Below are 8292 nucleotides of genomic sequence, written 5' to 3' on the forward strand. Positions count from 1 at the left end.
CGTTACATTGTGGACTAAACCTCGAAATAAATATACTTTTAATGTTATTGTCCTTCAAGAAATTTCTCCATTTGTACCCAGAGTAGTATGCTGCATTATCTGATAGAATTGCTTTAGGTTTTCCCACGTGCGTCAGGTAATCACTTGAGAATCTTCGTATTATAGCATTTGCAGTGGCGGATTTTAAAGCATAAAGTTTTACATGTTTAGAAAATATATCGTAAAAAGCTAAGATATATTTGACGCCTCCAGAGCTTGCTGGATGCGGTCCACTGATGTCAGTACACAGAATTTCCAGGGGTTTACTAGGTAAAATAGAATGTAAATCTGTTTTTGTGGATAAATTCTGAGGTTTTGATTTTTGACATATGACACATGTTTTTAGTTCCCTGTAAATTTTTCTTCTCATATTGCTAAAATAACAGTATGTACTGAGATTTGCCAAACACTTTTTTGTCCCATAATGACCCCAAACTAAGTGTGTGTGCCAAATTAGATTACGTTCAGACTCTTTGGTAATGCATACACACCAGTTAGTAGCATTTGGATGTCGGCGGTAAAATAACACATCATTGTGTAACTTGTAATACTTAGTCAAAGGATGATTGTGTTTTTCTACCAGTAATGTTATTATCTTATACCAGTGAGGATCAGATTTTTGTAATTCAGCCATGTTTCTGCACATATCAATATAATATTGGTGATACTGCTTGTCTTGCATTAAGAGAATCCTGTAGTTATTTATATTTTCTAAGTCACTGTTGGTATCATTCATACCTTGTGGAAGTCTAGACAAAGTGTCTGCAATGGTGTTGTCCTTACCTCTTATGTACTTAATTTCAAAAGAGTAGTTCTGAAGTGTAACTGCCCATCGTGATAGTCTAGGATGTACAAGTTCACAAGTTAACAAAAATGTCAGGGCCTGGTGATCGGTGTAAATTACCGTATGTTTTCCAAATAAATAATAATTGAATTTCTTGAATGCCCATACTATGGAAAGTGTTTCTAACTCAGTAGTGGAGTATGTACGCTCACATTCAGTTAGAGTGCGACTCGCAAACCCAATAATTCTTATCTGTTCCTCCTCTTTATTCTTTACAACTTGAAATAAGCAACAGCCCAAGCCAGTACGTGAAGCGTCACAAGTCATACAAAAATCTAAATTGAAATCTGGATGGCTCAATATGTTAGCATTCACTAAAGCATGTTTAATTGTATTAAAGTCATTCTGGCACTGTTCCGACCAGATCCAAACTTGATTCTTTCTGAGTAGATTTAGCAGATGTTTACTGTTCAAAAGTGGTTGTGGCAAAAAACGTCTGAAAAATGAACATAGACCAAGGAATGATTTTAACTGCTTTTTAGTTCGAGGGCTAGGAAAGTTTCTGATAGCATCTAATTTACTGGGATCCGGACGTATGCCCTGTGAATTAATGATATGTCCTAAATACTTTATCTCACTGCAACCAAATTTTGATTTTCTTAGGTTGGCTGTGACTCCAGCTTGTGCAAATTTTTCTAAAATTCTTTGAAGAGTGTCAACGTGTTCATTCCAAGATTGTGTAGCTATCAGTATATCATCTACATAGTGTGTGACTGTCTCAACTAAATCGTCGCCAAGCACGGTATCCAGGGCTTTAATGAATACCCCAGAGCTGACATTCAGTCCGAAGGGTAGAACACAAAACTGGTAGGTTCGCCCCCCGAACATAAATGCAGTATATTTCCGAGAATCAGGAGTGATACCCACCTGCCAAAACGAATTAGCGAGATCTATTGTGGAAAAATATTTTGCATCTAGAAATTTCTGTAATTGCTCTTATAAATTTTCAGGTTTTGTGTGAACCGGTAAAATTATTTCATTAATAGCTCGTGCGTCTAACACTAACCTAATGCTTCCATTTGATTTTTTGACAACAAGTAGAGGACTACAATAAGGTGAGGTGGATGGTTCAATGAACTTCCAGTCTAACATTTGTTTTAATTCTTGCCACACAGCAGGTCGTTGAGATAACGGTACGTTATATGTCTTATGGTAGAAGATCTTGTGAGGCTTAACTTCAATCTTGTACACATACGTGTTGATAACACCTAATCGTTTGGTAAAAACTTGTAAATATTTGGATAACACTTCCTGTAGTTTTATACGTTCATGTACACTGAGAGCTGTAGCTTCACTTATCTTATGATCAAGCAATGTTTTCAAGTCCATTAGCTCTGTGTCAGATGAGTGTGTTTGCATGTCTTGAATGTCATTGTCAAGTACTAACTGAACCTTGTACCCTGTACAGTGTTTGTCATGCTTTAGAGTTCTCCTGTCCAAATCAATAATAATTACACTGCCTTTATCATTTAAAATACATTTACCTTTGGAGAAGTCTATAATGCAGTCCTTCTCGCTCATAATATCTATTCCTAATATGCAATTTGTCACAAGGTTTTGTACAACCAGGAATGGCCATTGTACGGTCCCATTACCTATTTTAACGTTTACAAAAGCTTGCTTCGTAACCCTACATGACTTATTACCTAGTGCAGTAGTTATTTTACAGTTTTGGGCAGGAAACTCAGGCACAGGTTCCAATTCACACATCTTTTTATAGAAATTAAAAGACAAAACGCTCACAGCTGCACCTGTATCTAGGATAATAGTAGTTGGAATCCCACCTACTACACCAGTAGTAGATGCTAAAACAATTTCATTTGTGTTTAAACGACATTGTGTACTGTCTTGTAAAAGTTCATCTGATATATTGTTATTGTGGTTGTATCTTATAAATAAAACAGGTAGTTTTTGTTTAGAATTACTCGGCATATCATTATTCTGTTGTTCAAGTGTGGTGTCAAATAACTGATTAACATTGAAGTCGCCCCCCAAGAATTCTTCAGCCACGACCTGGGGCAAAGTAGTGACTGTTTCTAGTTTGTTGGATTATCATTTGTACTAGGTACTGACACAGATTGAGGTTGTGCATCAGGTGTCATTTCTATTATATTCACATTCGGATATTGCCTATTATGATCTCCAAACTTTTGCGGTTGTTGTTGCTGTTGCGCATTATAACTTACCTGTCGGTCGTAAGGTATGCTCCAATTTTGTCCTGGTGGCTGCTGTGGTAAAGCAGAGTTTGAATGAAAGTACTGATCGTTACGAGTCCAACCTTGATGCTGTCTTGGCTCGTAGTTATTATTATTTCTATTTCTGTTTGTGTTTTTGTTATTACCTTTGTATCCGTTGTTACCGTTGTAGTTATTACCGCGGTGCCTTTTGTATGGATTGCCGCATGAAATGTTATTACTGTTGTAAGTATTGTTTGTATTGGAATACGCGTGTTGATTTTGATTTCCGTACTGAGACGGCATGTGAGTTTGCTGTTTTTGTTGTACCGTGTATCCAACTGTGGGCGCGCCAGAATTGTGTTGGCAAGCCTGCATGTTTTGCATACCACTAGTGTAAACATTGTGGCTGCTGTTTTGCCGCGCGAAGCGCTGATCTTCAAGTAACATGTCAACCGAATCTAAAGCTGTTAAAAAATAATCTGAATCGTCATCCGGGATATGTAGAAGTTTTTCCTTAATGTTGAAAGGCAATTTGGCCTTCAACGCTCGGAGTATATCACGCGTTGCGACTGGTTCGTCTAAAAAATGTCCCATGTTCAAGTATTTTTCAAAATATCTGCGTAAGTTACCATTTTTACTGTTAAAAGTTTCAGGTTCTAAAATTTGTCTTCTGAGTCGCTCCTGGACGGATTGCGACCAGAATTTGTTCAGAAAAGCACGCTCAAACTCACTGTACGTGGTACATACGTCAGCTTGACTGTATGCCCAGACAGCTGCATCGCCTTGGATGTAACCGACAATATATGAAATCTTTTTCCGGTCACTCCAAGTGCGTGGAAATGCGTTACTAAAAGATTTAAGAAAAATCACCGGATGAATGGTTCGTTTTTCTGGGATAAAAATCTGAAATTGCCTGTGTTTCATTAAGCTTTCATCTTCCTTCGCATTGTGATATGGATTTGTCCCACTGTAGTTACTGCTATGTCCAGCTGGCGAGTAATTACGATAATGTTGCTGTGGTTTACCATGATAATAGCTTGTGTTTGTGTTTGCACATCGTGGTATGTGTTGTAGTCGTGGTGTGTTTTGTTCTTGTGTATTTGTCGTGTGCGGAATGTGTGTATCATACTCGAATGTATATTGGTTTCTGAACTGTACATTTTGACTGATATTTTCGTTACATTCAGACTGTAGTTGATCGGTGAATTGTCTCATGGGTGCAGTGACGGATTGTACTGCGTCACTGATCAGCTGTTTGTTATTAGTAATGTATTGCGCTACGGAGTCGTGCACAATTGTTGGTAAATTTTCACGTAAGCATCTATCAAAATGTTTGTCTTTGTTCTCAACCCAATCATGAAATTCTTTATTAATATTTTGAAAATGAGCTGTGGCATCTGATTGTAAGATGTCAGTCAGGTGTTGTTCAACATTGTCAAATTTATTCTGTACGTCAGTAATTCGTTTTTCAAGATGTCATGTACTGAAGGATATGTTTGAATTTGTTCAGTAAGAACTTCACACGTGACATTAAGGTTTTTTACTTGTGTCTGTAAAAGTGCTACGTCAGTTGTAGTCTTTTCTTGTCTCGTATTGAGCTGGGAAAATTTAGTACTGAGTTCGGTCATCTGTTTGGTCAGTGTGTCGTCTATAAGTTCCACACGCTTACATAAAGTGTCATTACCTATCTTGATTGCTATGAGATCAGATTTGATTTCGTCATTTTGTGTTTTTAACTGTTCATTTTGTGTCTCTAATTGTGCCTTTAAGGTTGCCATGTTTTCGGCGTTTTGTTTCATTAGCATTTGTAACATGTCGGCAATGTTTACCGTTTGCAAGGTCTCTGCCCCCGCCGCGTCATTAGACGTGACGTCATGCATTAACATGGGCTCTGATTGAGATTTTGAAATTTTTGTAGTGGACGGCCTATCGTCAAAATTTTCGTCAACACTTGCGTCAATGTTTGATGAATCGTCACTACCGGTTGCTGTCGTAAAGTCATTTTCTAACACTTGTCTCACGTCCGAGTCGGATTGCGTCTGAATAGTACGTCCTTGCTGTTCCATTTTTGCGTATTGTTTTCTAGTTATTACCATCCCACACGTGATATATGTTTCAAGAAAATTTTTGACACTGATTTTAAAATAAAATGTCGTTGAGCATGAATCGCTCGTAGCAACAATGGCTGTCTGTTAATTTAAAAATATAAACTGAATTTGAGATTATTGGTAATGGCTGCTGGCCATGTTACATGATATCGTACAGAAGTCGGCCATATTGTACACTCGTGTATTGGTATTGTTGCATACGTTATTGTTTAGGGAAAAGTACTGAGAATGAAATTTATCACTGAAACTGTTATGCAGAAAAGAAACATTACAGAATTTACTGAAAAGCTAATACACTGAATTATACGTCTGGTCAAGCCTACCAATGCAAAGATGCTGCGTCTTACCTTATTTTGCTGGAAGTTTCATTGCGTCTTCCCGCAAAATTTCAGAATTGGAAAATATCTTCAGATTTTGTTATCCCTCATACATTGACGTCCAGGTCCAGAAAGTTGATTTTTTAGATGAAACAAAGAGAACAATGTAACAAATGACAAAATAACAAGTCCGACACGCAGTCGCCAATATAAAATAAATAAAATAAATAAAAAATGTTATTTTAAATATGTTAATTATTCTATCTGTATGATGGTGATTGTGATTGCAATTGTATGTGCTTATCTGGAACGTGGACGTTTATTTATTCGGTATCAGACGCTTGACAATGGCTATTTCGTAAAGGCAATGTTACTCGTAGTTGACCGTGAAATAAAACTGAATAATCGGACTTCGTAATTAAATCGTTTCCAAAGACTGCTGCGGTAGGTGCGGACTCATAATCTAAATCTCAATATTACAATAATTTGCCAGCCATGCCAATACGTCGTACAGAGGTGATTGTCTACTAAACATAAAAAAGTTACACAGTTAGTTAAATCAGATATATTCAATGAATAAGCCTACAGTTCATAATCCTACTTACTTTTATAAATATAAATTCTTTACAGAATCGAGTGCCTAGTGTGGTTGCAACTCGCAGTATTCTTCTATAACATGAAATATGGCGGTGTGCCAGACAATAGAATAAAAATACGTGCTTCTCGCACCACCTCTACCAGAGCTCTCCCTTTCTTAATCAAACATAAGAGTAACGTAATTGTGCTTTTGTTTTATCAGCGACACAGCGCTGCAGTTGTGTGCCATAGGCTTTATTTATTTGTCACTGATTATTTATTTAATTAATATTTCGCGTTTCCGAGGAAACTCACGCTCGGCATGCAAATGTGCCTTTATATTTCCTCCCCGACTCTGCGCAGAACCTCCTCATTCCTTACCTTGTCAGTCCACCTAATTTTCAACATTCGTCTGTAGCACCATATCTCAAATATTTCGATTCTCTTCTCTTCCGGTTTTCCCGCAGCCCATTTTCCACTAACACACAATGCTGCACTTCCGACGTATATTCTCAGAAATTTCTTCCTCAAATTAAGGCCTTTGTTTGATACTTGTAGACTTCTATTGGCCAGGTATGCCCTTCTTGCCAGTGCTAGTCTGCTTTTGATGTCGTCCTTACTCCGTCCTTCATTGGACGGTGGTAGAATTCCTTAACAATATCTACTTCGTAACCATCAGCCCAGATGTTAAGTTTCTCGCTGTTCTCATTTCTGCTGCTTTTCATTACTTTCGTCTTTCTTCGATTTAGTCTTGGTCCACATTCTGTACTATTTAGACTGTTTATTCCATTCAGCAGATCCTCTAATTCTTCTTCATTTTCACTCAGGATAACAATGTCATCATCGGAACCTATCATTGATATCACTCCTGAAGTTTCCTTTTATTTTCTTCTTCGATATACAGGTTGAACGACAGCGGCGAAAGACTACATCCCTGTCTTACACCCTTTTAATCCGAGCACCTCGTTGTCGGTCGTCCGCTCTTATTATTCCCTCTCGGCTCTTGTACATACTTTATATTACCCGTCTAGCTTTATAGCTTACACCTATTTTTCTCAGAATTTCGAACATTTTGCACCATTTTACAATGTCGAGGGCCTTTTTCAGGTCGACAGATCCTATGATCCTATGAACGTGTCTGAGTTTTTTTTAGTCATGCTTACAGTCTCAACCGCAACGTCAGAATTGCCTCTCTGGTGCTTGTACGTTCTCTAAAGCCAAATTGATCGTCTTCTAGCACATACTTAATTTTATTTTCCATTCTTCAGTGTATTATTCTTGTCAGCAACTTGGATTATGAGCTGTTAAGCTGATTGTGCGGTAATTCTCGTACTTGTCAGCTCTTGTGCAGATGATACTTTTCCAAAAGTCAGATGGTATGTTGCCAGACTCACACATTGTACACACCAAAGTGACCTTTCTTTCTCCTTCTATCACATTAGACAAATATTCCTCCTTTTAAAGTCACAGAAGGATGTTTTGACTTTCGTGTATGCTGACTCTGTCCTTCCGACAATCATTTCTTTTTCGATTTCTTTACATTTTTCCTAAAACCATATCGTCTTAACTTTCCTGCAGTTCCTATTTATTTCATTCCTCAGGGCATTGTATTTCTCCGTTTCTGAGTTTCCCGGAGTATTTTTATACTTCCTCCTTTCATCGATCTACTGAAGTAATTCTGCTGTTACCCATGGTTTCTTCGCAGTTAACTTCTTTGTACCTATGTTTGGCTTTCCAACTGCTGTGTTTGTCCTTTTTAGAGACGTCCATTCCTCTTTAATCATACTGGCTACTGAGCTATTACTTATTGCTGTATCTATAGGCTTAGAGAATTTCAAGCGTATCTCTTCATTCCTTAGTGCTTCCGTATCCCAGTTCTTTGCGTGTTGGTGCTTCCTAATATCTTAAATTTCAGCCTACTCTTCATCGCTACTACATTTGTTATCTGAGTCTGTATCTGCCCCTGGGTGCACCTAGCAGTGCAGTATCTGATTTCTGAATCCCTGTCTGACCATGATGTATTCTGACCATGATATACTCTAACTGAAATCTTCTTATACCGCCCGGCCTTTTCCAAGTATACCTCCTCCTCTTGCCTCTTGTGTTGAAAATGGCTTTGAGCACTATGGGACTTAACATCTATGGTCATCAGTCCCTCTTGTGTTCTTGAACAGGATATTCACTATTACTACCTGGAATTTATTAAAGAACTTAATTAGTCTTTCCTCTCT

Source organism: Schistocerca americana, chromosome 4 (genome assembly GCF_021461395.2).
Source record: "Schistocerca americana isolate TAMUIC-IGC-003095 chromosome 4, iqSchAmer2.1, whole genome shotgun sequence".
NCBI classification, from domain to species: Eukaryota; Metazoa; Arthropoda; class Insecta; order Orthoptera; family Acrididae; genus Schistocerca; species Schistocerca americana.